Source organism: Podarcis erhardii (genome assembly GCF_964252035.2).
Source record: "Podarcis erhardii genome assembly, chromosome: 1".
Classification (NCBI taxonomy): domain Eukaryota; kingdom Metazoa; phylum Chordata; class Lepidosauria; order Squamata; family Lacertidae; genus Podarcis; species Podarcis erhardii.
In genome coordinates, this window is record NC_138497.1 from 11,939,453 (window position 1) to 11,950,906 (window position 11,454).

The window sequence follows — 11,454 nt, forward strand, 5'->3', positions numbered from 1 at the left end:
CAGTGTAGACAATACTGGGCTAGAGATAGACCAAAGAAACATTGTATATACCATTGTAATAGCATTAGGTAAAAGGTAAAGGGACCCCTGACCATTAGGTCCAGTTGTGACCGACTCTGGGGTTGCGGTGCTCATCTCGCTTTATTGGCTGAGGGAGCCGGCGTACAGCTTCCGGATCATGTGGCCAGCTTGACTAAACCGCTTCTGGCGAACCAGAGCAGCGCACGGAAATACCGTTCACCTTACCGCCGGAGCGGTACCTATTTATCTACTTGCACTTTGACGTGCTTTTGAACTGCTAGGTTGGCAAGAGCTGGGACAGAGCAACGGGAGCTCACCCCGTCGTGGGGATTTGAACCGCCAATCTTCTGATCGGCAAGTCCTAGGCTCTGTGGTTTAACCCACAGCCCCACCCGCATCCCTTGCAATAGCATTATAATACAATTAATCATGAACAGTCCCTGCCCTCACACCTTTAAGACGCCATAGATTATTTCATGGCCAAAGGTGTGAGTAAAAAGGAATGTTTTTGCCCGTCATGATGGCACCAGGTGAGCCTCTCTGGGTAGAGCATTCTACAGTCGGGGAGCCATCACACAAAAGGCCCGTTCTCATGCATGCCTTCTTATATAGTGGGCCTCAGGGGCAGTGGGCAGGGAGGGGTGCTGGCCTGCTGTCAGCCACATCACTGTCCTTGCCGGGAGAGAGAGAGGAGGGCTCTGGTGGTGGGAAGGCCAGCATGACGTGACAGCAGTGGCGGTGGTGCACTGCACTGACCTTTGGTCTGTGTGTGTGGTTTGGGGGAAAAACAATGCTGTCCAGGGTTGTAAAGACTGCAGAGAGAATAATTGGGTGCACTCTTCCCACCTTAGATCAAATCTATGCTGTCAGGTGCCATAAGAAAGCTGCAGAGATAGCGCAGGATAGTACGCACCCTGGAAATGATCTCTTTCAGCTTCTGCCTTCTGGAAGAAGGTACAGGGTTATGAAAACTAGGACTAGCCACCTGAGAAACAGTTTCTACGCAATGCAATTCTGGTTCTAAACGCAGCATAAGGAGTCTCTATAGTATATTGTATTTTAAAATGGGGTTTCAGAGTTTTTAGGGGTTTTTGAATGTCTTATGTCTTATGTAGATTTTGTAGAGAGCCAGTGTGGTGTAGTGGATACGAGCAGTGGACTCGTAATCTGGTGAACCGGGTTCGATTCCCTGCTCCTCCACATGCAGCTGCTGGGTGACCTTGGGCTAGTCACACTTCTCTGAAGTCTCTCAGCCTCACTCACCTCACAGAGTGTTTGTTGTGGGGGAGGAAGGGAAAGGAGATTGTTAGACGCTTTGAGACTCCTTCAGGTAGTGATAAAGTGGGATATCAAATCCAATTTTCAATTTCATTGTTCTGTATGGGACAAGGACAATAAAGATATCGTATCGTATCGTATCGTACCACAGCACCCTTCTCCCTCCCAGTTAGCACAGCAACGCAGCGGATGGGAAGCCCGGGGTCCAGGGAGGCCTCTCACCGCTGCCCAGCCCCGGCCAAGGCCTCCCTTTGTGCTGGGCAACGGAGCACCACAGCAACGACCGCAGCAGGGTGCATGCACAGTGTTCCCATGGCCATGCAAACATGGGGAGGCACTTGCTCCTGTACAGCTGAGAAAACCTTCCACCGTTTCCCACATTTGATCAGCTGGCTCGAATGAATGGCATGTGCCGCTGTGAGAAACTTCAAGCGTCCACATTGTTCACGTTCCTGCTTCCCAGTCGGATTTGCCAGTGTTCAGATTCCAAGCCGGCGACCAGACCCTTCTCCGCTTACTGAGTGTGCACAAAATACGTCTCATGGTTTTACTACAGAGGCTTTGCATCCCTGAGCACCCTATCGGCTTTCTTAGACCCTCCAACCAGGACACTCTCTGCCTAATCTGGGTAGGTGCCAAACTGCAGAAGACTATTGAGGAAACAAGACGCTGAAGACACAGGAATAGGCGCATTCTGAACATTCATTTGCGCACCATTTAACACTGGAATAGTTCTGTGGCGCTGTGATGTGTGCATTTTTAAAATAAATAAATTTGCAATGCAACGAGCCAGACAGACATTGAAGCCAAGTCCCAGGCACCCTCTTCAGACTATGAGAAAGATCCTCCATCAGTAGAGTCTTTTGCAGGGCAGATTTGAGGATAAACCATACGTGGAACGAGTCTGCCCCTGCAGCTTGATGGAGGTAGAAACTGCCTCTCATGCCTTGTTACGCTGCCGTCTCTATGGGGTTATACGCTTGGTATTTATTACCCCTGCTTTGCAAAAATCTCCAAATGAATCCAAACTTCAATGTCTAAAATCCCTGGTAGAGGACAAGGATCCTGAGATCACGTTAAGGGTAACCAAATTCAGTGTGATTGCCATAAAACTTAGGGAACAAAGCTGTGGTATCATAATGATTAAGGCCTTAAATGATAAATTTAGGTTATATCTTAGTGACTAGGTTTTAATTTATATATATTTTCAACTGTTGCTATATCTGCATAGCCCAAGAAGGTTACTCTTTCCCATGGGTAGGCAAACTAAGGCCTGGGAGCCGGATCCAGCCCAATAGCCTTCTAAATCCAGCCTGCTGATGGTCCAGGAATCAGCGTGTTTTTACATGAGTAGAATGTGTCCTTTTATGTAAAACGCATCTCTGGGTTATTTGTGGAGCATAGGAATTCGTTCATATTTTCTTTCTTCAAAATATAGTCCGGCCACCCCCACAAGGTCTGCTGAAAAAGTTTGCTGACCCCTGTTCCAAAGTAATAAAAGTGATCTCAGTTAACTCTTGGGAATTGGCATTCTGTGAACCGTGTGCAGAGAGAAGTCAAGGAGATGACTAAAAGCTGAGGGATTCATCCTCTCGCGATCTCATTGCCTGAAATAAAATATTGTCCAGACAGGTGGAGTCTCAGTTCTACTGTCCTACTGAGCGTTGACCAGTATTAGGGGCAGGGAGAAAGTTGGTTCTGTTCTTCTTCTAATGCAAACCTATTTAAATTCACTTTCCCCAAAACAATACTTGGCAGCACATTCGAGTTAGAAAGTCTTCTGTGAAACCCAAACAGACATTGATTTAGTTGTCCAAACTTTTCAGGTGCTGGAGGTACTGATTTGGTTTCCACCTGCCATTTTCTTTCTGTCTCTCTGGAACTTTCTCTGGCCTAATATCCATTTCTCCTCCTAGTTCAGGCATAGGCAAACTCTGCCCTCCAGATGTTTTGGGACTACAACTCCCATCACCCCTAGCTAACAGGACCAGTGGTCAGGGGTGATGGGAATTGTAGTCCCAAAACATCTGGAGGGCCGAGTTTGCCTGTGCCTGTCCTAGTTCCTCTCCAGGTTAATTATACACCTACTAGGCTGAACTTTTCAAAGTTTTTAAACTAAGATCCGACCCCTTACAGCAAAATCCTATTCATATTTGCTCAAAAAGAAGCCCCATTGGGTTTACTGGGTCTTCTTCACTAGTGAGTGTGTTTAGGATTGCAGCTTCTACTTTATAAAAAATTAACAGTCTCAAGTCTATCAAAAAGCTCTATTTGCGTAAGCACAGTCTACAGATGATTTCCTTATTTTCTTTATAGAAAATGTGTCATTTCTGTGTGTTTCTTTTTCAAAAAAAAACACCAACGTGCAAGTGACATGCAAGTCATAAAATGAAAAGGAAAATAGCATTTTATTGATTCATTTCTGGGCGCTATTTGGGTTCTATTTCTGGCAGAGGATGCAGCCAAAACATGTTATAGCTAAATAAAAGGACATTCAGTTGCAAGGGTAAAATAAATCCTACTTAAAAATAAAAATAAACTCACATTGTTATCGAACTAATTTAACAATGATGAAAAGAACAGCTTCCTAATTGGGGGAGGGGTGTCAATATTTCAATAAAATATACCCACATGAAAGATATCCAGATTGTTGTTTTTTTAATTATTATTACAAAAAAATGCAGATGATGTGATTCCAACATGGAAAACATTCCTAGGGTGAAACATTGTTTAGAACCCGAGGGTCGCTTTGGAATGTCGGCAGCCAAGACCTAAAATTCTTTGTGTCGGAATAATAACAACAGGAAGCTTAAACAATGGCTCTGATCTGAAACAAGAAAATGTTTCCTCTCTTGCTTTTTAAAGTGGAATTGCACTGCACGGCTGGCGAAGACGGATGGGGGAGAAATTCAGTTCCACTGGCATTTAAATGTGAATCTACCAACTTCAGAATTCCTGAAACTATACGCACGAAACAAAACACAGCCATCTTCCTAAATTCATACTACCCAGACTTTGCAGTGCAGCATCTTCAGCCAAGTATTGTGTAGAAAGTTGCATTGAATGGGGTAAAGTGTGCATTTAAAAATGTGCATTTAAAAATGCACATTTAGTGAAAATAACATACAAACATGTGTTATTTTAAGGGTTCATAATTTTTTTGAAATAGCAACAACCTCAGATATGCAGATGACACAACCTTGATGGTGGAAAGTGAGGAGGAATTAAAGAACCTTTTAATGAGGGTGAAAGAGGAGAGCGCAAAATATGGTCTGAAGCTCAACATCAAAAAAATGAAGATCATGGCCACTGGTCCCATCACCTTCTGGCAAACAGAAGGTGAAGAAATGGAGGCAGTGAGAGATTTTACTTTCTTGGGCTTCATGATCACTGCAGATGGGGACAGCAGTCATGATATTAAAAGACGCTTGCTTCTTGGGAGAAAAGCAATGACAAACCTAGACAGCATCTTAAAAAGCAGAGACATTACCTTGCCGACAAAGGTCTGTATAGTTAAAGCTATGGTTTTCCCAGTAGTGATGTATGGAAGTGAGAACTGGACCATAAAGAAGGCTGATCGCCGAAGAAATGATGCTTTTGAATTATGGTGCTGGAGGAGACTCTTGAGAGTCCCATGGACTGCAAGAAGATCAAACCTATCCATTCTGAAGGAAATCAGCCCTGAGTGCTCACTGGAAGGACAGATCGTGAAGCTGAGGCTCCAATACTTTGGCCACCTCATGACAAGAGAAGACTCCCTGGAAAAGACCCTGATGTTGGGAAAGATGGAGGGCACAAGGAGAAGGGGACGACAGAGGACGAGATGGTTGGACAATGTTCTCGAAGCTACCAACATGAGTTTGACCAACCTGCGGGAGGCAGTGGAAGACAGGAGTGCCTGGCATGCTCTGGTCCATGGGGTCACAAAGAGTCGGACATGACTAAACGACTAAACAACAACAACAATTTTTTTAGGGGGGGAGGGAATGTATCCTAGGCAACATTGTTTACAAAATTGTACACAGTGTGAAAATTCACATTAAAATACAGGTGAATTTTCACGAGGACTTAAAAACAATATTCGCAAACTGGTGTGGAGAATGGAACTGAAGATCAAAAAAAAAAAGGAAGCAGAGAGAACGCGAAATGGAGTCACCCATCTCTACTGATAACGGAGTGTGTGTGCTTGAAAATGCAGCAGCTACGATATCTTAAAAACCGAACCATTTCCCAACCCATCTTGCACACTTCTTCGAAAATGGAATTTGCTCCCACAAGTTGGTGATGGCAAACGCGGATGGTTTTAAAAGAGGAATAAAAAATTTGTGGAGGCTAAGGCAATCAGTGGCTGCTGTTCCTGGTGGCTATTTATTACCTCCTTGTCAAAGGCAGCATGTTTCTGATATCTGTCACTGGGAATCACAAGCAGGAGAAAGCTGCTGTTTATTATGAGCTTCTCATAAGTATCTGGCTGGCCAGTGTAAGACAATAAGTAACCAAACAATTAAACCCCTGTCTTGCAAACAATTATCAGTAATATCCAAGGCAACACAATGACCAAGTACAACAATGTGATGTCAATATAAACTCTTTATATAATCTATACAGAACACTGAACAGTATGAAATATATGAATTATGCACTCTTTGCAAAACCAAATAAACAGAAATCTTATAAATCTCTGAAAATCACAAAATATGCACTCTTGATGGATTCTCTTGACAACATAGAACCAAATAAACATAGAACCAAACATGTTCTATGTTTTCAGGAGAATCCATCAAGCTGGCGACCCCATGACCGGCATAGCAAGGTCAATGCGAACAACCCTAAATATAGGGAGGGTGGGCGGGTGATCCAATGTGTGCAGCGAAAAGAGGAAGCTCAACGCTGCACGCAGGGTATAAAAGACTTCTTGGCTGTCCATAGGAAAATGGTAACATCAAATTCTCCCCAACGACAAGAGGAGCCCAGTCGGAAAGGTGGCCAACTACTTTTTCACGCCCATCAACAGCGAGGTGTCTTGTTAGACCCCACCGCAAAACGTGCTCTCCATGAAGGAGAACACGCTTTCCCATAGGAATCAGTGGAAATTGTGGACTTTATGTGAACACTTACCTAATGAACACACTTTCCAGGGAATGCATTGTGTTTGTTAAGTGGGACCTCCGTGTACATAAGAAGAGCCCTGTAGCTGAATCTGTTCAACAGAACTCCTCACCCTCTGCGTGCATGCACGCGCATGCATGCATGCACACACACACACGCACACTCTTCTGATTCCCAGCAACTGCCTCCAACCGTAGAGGTCAATAACAAGCAAGCCAGCCTCTGCCTGCAGTCCTATAATCTAAAAGACAAGACACAAATTTCATTCTGTGCACATTCAAAGGTAAATCTACCAGGTTCACATTTTCCAAAACAAAACGCCAGCTGAAACGCAGCCCATCTTTCAAAAATCAACCTTCTGCAAGTTTTGCAGCGCAGTTCTCTGGTCAAGCAAAAGTGCACGAAAATGGATATATTCATGCAAATAACATTCTAGAAATTCATTACATCGGAGGAAATCAGAAAACGTGTCTATTGAGCAAAACTCTATACGAATGTGTATGTTAGGAGAAATTTGCACGCAAACGGTGATGAATTTGTGCGGCGACGTCTTGTTGCTTTTTAATTGCAAGTGGGGGTGTAGATGAGGAGAGCTGGACTTAAGGCCAGGAGAAATGAGAAACAGATAAACCGAAACTGGCAGATTCCCCCGTCCCTATGTGTGTACACCTATATGTCCCTATAGCTGATGTACACGTTACAAATTGCAATGTGTGTGGGTGGTTAAGCCTGTGTGCTTGAGCCCCACTGTTTACAGCTTTCCTCCATTCCCAACTGTGTGAACCAGCCTTATTATCTCATTGCAATCCTTGAGAAACCGGGGTCCTCCCCAGGTTCCCCCGGAGCCAGTATCAATTCAATCGCCAGCAGTGACAAGCCTGAGGGCGCTATTCATGAGACCATAATGCCTGGGCGCAAGCCTGATAAGCAATATCAGCTTTCCCAGCAACCCAGCCTAACCTTATGAAACTGCAGAACAATAAATTTATTGAAGGCTGCCCTAAAATAGCAGGAAATTATTACTCATTTGAATTATGTTCACGTTAAGGTCAATCCGCCTCCCCCTCCCCTCTCCCGGACTCTGATTGTTAATATTAGATGAAAGGACATTTCCTTTACATTGTATTTGGCCCAGCCATCGCTCCAAGAAACAGGAGAGACACATACATTACACCCCAGAAAACAGTTCTGGGCTGAATATTGTTTCGCACTTCGGCCATTAGTCATTTTTTCCTCTGACCTTTACACTAATAATGGCAGGTTTCTATAAATGACAGGTAACAAATGGAGGAACCGAGGCACAAGGAGACAGGGTGTTTCTTGGACATAATCACACAGGAAAACCGAGATGGAGCCAGAGGACGTTGTGTGGGGGCAACGAAGCAAGATGCCCAGCTAATCAAATGCATTTGGAAAGATTTTGGGCACCAAGGAAAAGTAACGTCACAGACTCTTAGAAGGAAGGCTGGCTCCTTCTACCATAATAGTAGAACTCACCCAATCAAGATGGATGTTGAAAGGCTTGGGGCAGATGATAGAAAGGACTTCTCCACATACAGTGGTACCTCGGGATGCGAACGGGATCCGTTCCAGAGCCCTGTTCGCATCCTGAATGGAACATAAGACACGACAGCGCGTGCGCAGGTTGCATTTTGCCGGTTCCGCGCATGCGTGTGATGCCATTTTGAGTGTCTGTGCATGCGCGAGCGGCGAAACCTGGAAGTCACGCGCTCCCTTACTTCCAGGCTGTTGCAGAGCACAACCCTGAAGCGTTCAACCTGAAGCACATTCAACCCGAGGTATGACTGTAGTTAAATTATGGAATTTACAAGATGGAGAGTTGGGTGCCAACTGTGACGGCTTTAAAAGTGAATTAGACAAATTTGTGGAGGGTAAGGCTATCGGTGGCTATTTGCCATGATAGCTATGTTCCAAGTCCACCATTGGAGGCAGTGTGCCTCTGAATACCATGCGCTGGGAACCACAGGTGGGGAGAGAACTGTTGCATTCAGGTCCTGCTTTCGGGCTTCCCATAGCATCTGGTTGGCCATTATGAGAACCAGAAGCTGGAGTAGATGGGCCATTGGCCTCACCCAGGAGACAGGCTTTTTTATAGAATTATAGAATCATAGAACTGTAGAGTTGGAAGGGGCCCTGGGAATCATCTAGTCCAACCCCCTGCAATGCAGGAATATGCAGCTGCCCCATACAGGGATCAAACCTGCAACCTTGCCTTTATCAGCACCACGCTCTAACCAACTGAGCTATGTTCTAATAATTTTGGTATGGCACTAGGGATAGTTTGGAAGCAGTATTTTTGGACTCAGTGCAAACATACCTTGAACATTCTGCTACATTTTTGATTCATGGATCAGAAGCGTCGACTCCGGAGCACCTGCAAGAGAAATAATGCAGATGTTGACAAACTAAGATAAGCTCGGAATTCTAGAATCTTATGCTGCAAGACGTGGATCTCTTCTGGATATTGCATACCTGCTATTTTCCAAAATAAAATTTAAAAATGCACATTGAAATCTCCCAGATTGAGCTCTGGAGTGTGGGGAATCAGCTGAAGGCAATATTAAGACATTAACAGTGCACAGTGCCAGTTGCATAGTACCCATGCTGTCACCAACACCCTTTCCAGGCCAACCACCAGAGCTGTTTTGCAACTGCTCTCCCACCCCTAAAAAGGGCTGCTGCTTTTTAAAAAAGGGACATAAACATACAAGCAGCTCAGTATATATGATAATTATTGAAAGAAATTGGACAACCTACCTGGCACAAGACAAACAGGTGACTCAGCATCATCGATTGTACAACCATCCAGCAAACTGTTACCTTGGAAGGAAGCCACAGGGAAGTCTCTTTAAATTTAACCTTTGTCTTCAATGTAGCATTTCAGAAAGCAACATTAGCCGGATGCTGTTGAAGGGTTTTGTCGAAAACTATAGAGAGCCTGGAAAACAGAATCATCAGAGAGGAGAAAATTAGGCGCAGCCTTGCTAAGAGACATAATATCTCTGGTCGTTTTCCCTTTATATTTCAGATGCAATTATGCAAGGCTGTTTTCAAGCTGCGAAACACGTTCAAGAGATGATAATATCACTTTGATAACTTCCCAAGTGTTTGCATTAACATGTCTCCAAATCCCGCCCCGGGGTCCCCTCTCATCTGAATTAGCCACACATTCTTTCCTTGACTCATCTTCTGTAATGAAAAATTGCGCTTTTTTTTTTTTTAATCTATTCAGAAAAAGGTCTCCACTAAACCTTGTGTTTAGTACATGTAGGCGTCTCATTTTTTTTATTTTTTTTTAGAAAACAAAAGTCTGCCCCTGCTAGTGCATACAGATAAGCCCTCTTCAGATATTCTTAAAATTTAGTTGGGGGAGGGCAGAGGAGCATCGAAGGAAGTTCCTGCCCATCCACCTCAGATTTGAAAAGTGGGTCTTAAGCACATTGAATTAATTCATTTAACCATTGCATTTATATCAAGGTTGTTGATGGAATCCTCTAAACAAAGACACTCCTACCTTCTGTTCCAGGAGTGCCAACACATACCTTGGTTTGTGTTTCCTTGGAATGAAAGTCACTGGACAAGGTGGTGCCTTTATACGGTATATACAGTGGTACCTCGGGTTACATACGCTTCAGGTTACATACACTTCAGGTTACAGACGCTTCAGGTTACAGACTCTGCTAACCCAGAAATAGTACCTCGGGTTAAGAACTTTGCTTCAGAACAGAAATCGCGCAGCAGCAACGCAGCAGCAGCAGGAGGCCCCATTAGCTAAGGTTAAGAACAGGTTAAGAACAGTTTCAGGTTAAGAACCGCCCGCCCGAATGAATTTATTAACCCAAGGTACCACTGTATATAAGGATGGGGAAGTGGGCCAGACTGTTATCTTCCCCACACCTGCCAGGCCAAATTGGACAGGTAGGAGGAGGCCTCCACCTGTCTGTCACCTGACATCTCAATGACATCAAGGGATTTATTTATTTTTGTCCACAGGGGTCTTCAGAAGCACCTCTCCAAACACCATCAACCAGCTCATCGTGGGGGTGCCACTAGGGGCACATTGGAAGATGGCCGACAATAACATCTCTCTGACCCACACGAGGTAATTAAGAGGCTGTTATGGGAGTATGCAGCCTCCCTGCCCCCCCAGGGAATGGGGGGGAATGCCCTTGCCTGCTGTGCCCATAAATCACCCCCAGATTCGAGGGGGTGAGGGCACTAGGCAGAATGCCCTTGTGTGGACTTCAGCTCTCCTGGACCCTGTCTCCGATTCGTGCCACTAGCTGCAGCAACTTGAAAATAAACAATTAGGAAGAAGCAAATGCACATATTTCAAGTGAAGAATGAGGAGTAAAGACTGCTAATTGAAGGGACCTCTGTGAAAGAAGATGGGTTGGACAAACAGGAATATATCATGAGAAGACACATCAAGGCTCGGTATGTCGGCAGTGGGACTAGATGGGGGGGGGACTTTTCTTTCTTTCTTCTATGTGATTAACCAATAATCCCCCCTCACAAGTCAGAAATGCCGCTTAAATGAGCTAAGATGGATGATTTAAGACTGTGTGGAGATAAATTCTAACCAAAGCATGTTTTAAGGAGATCGAGGAAAGTACAAGAGCTTTGGGATGACACAGTAAAAAACAGCGTTGCCATTTTGGCAAGTTCTGTCGAAAGATTTATGTCTGGGAGGAGAAATGGATTTGTTTTTATACTGTGGGCGAACCTCCTCAGAGGACTAAAGAAGGTGACAGATTTGCAAAGATTAATGATGGAAAGAGTGCTTTTATTTATGGAAGTGATGATATATGGAAACCATCTCGATATGGCTATTGGACAAACGGAAAAATTCACACAGGATTACAACTTGTTTTTACCTGCTTAAGGAGATTATCAGAAGAGGTCACAAAGAAAAAGGAAAAATATATGAAAATAACAAGATGAGATGTGGGAAACAGCAAGATAGGACTGGATAGAATTATGAACATTATTTGGACAGATTTGTGGACATTAATGCAGCACCAA

At 44.3% G+C, this 11,454-nt stretch overlaps 1 long non-coding RNA gene across 2 annotated transcripts in view; it reads right to left on the bottom strand.

Moving 5' to 3' along the window:
- The window catches only part of LOC309345042, a 46,787-nt gene extending 37,299 nt beyond the window's left edge, over window positions 1–9,488 (bottom strand). For both annotated transcript variants that reach the window (XR_014157981.1, XR_014157982.1), the window contains exons 1-2: window positions 9,187–9,488; window positions 8,747–8,803 (exon numbers count right to left, since the gene is read on the bottom strand). This is a non-coding gene — a long non-coding RNA (uncharacterized lncRNA). The remainder of the gene's footprint in view (window positions 1–8,746; window positions 8,804–9,186) is intronic.
- Window positions 9,489–11,454: the final 1,966 nt, after the last annotated feature.